Raw genomic sequence first — 528 nt, 5'->3', positions numbered from 1 at the left:
CATACTTGAACGTTAGTGACAATGTTGAATGTCACTAACGTTCTCGAAGGTTGGCAAAAGCCACGTTAGAAGCCATGTTAACCTAGTTAATGTGAGTTTTAACGTGAAGCAAGAAGGGGCACACTTGAACGTTAGTGACAATGTTGAGTGTCACTAACGTTGGCTCAACTTCTCTTCTCCACGTTAGAGTTCACGTTAACTTAGTTAACGTGACTCTTTAACGTGGGCATTGATGGCTTTTGAGAGTGTTTTTGGCAATCACTTTTCTCCTTAACTTTACAAGTTACCTCCCATTCCTTGCTTCCTTTGGTCCTGAAATCAAGCAATAGAGTGCATTGAAGTTCTAGTCCACGTCATGGGTAATGCAATATACAATTTTGTCATTAAAATCATGCAAAATCCTCATGAAATAATGTAAAATGCACAATGTATGCTTGAATCAAGGTCTGAGTGAATATCTGCCCAAAACTAACTTATTTCCTAAGAAAATGCATGAAATTACCTAAAAACAGTAAAGAAAAGGTCAAT

The sequence above is a fragment of the Arachis duranensis genome, chromosome 6, assembly GCF_000817695.3.
Source record: "Arachis duranensis cultivar V14167 chromosome 6, aradu.V14167.gnm2.J7QH, whole genome shotgun sequence".
In the NCBI taxonomy this organism is placed as follows: domain Eukaryota; kingdom Viridiplantae; phylum Streptophyta; class Magnoliopsida; order Fabales; family Fabaceae; genus Arachis; species Arachis duranensis.
Note: the sequence above shows the minus strand (reverse complement) of the source record.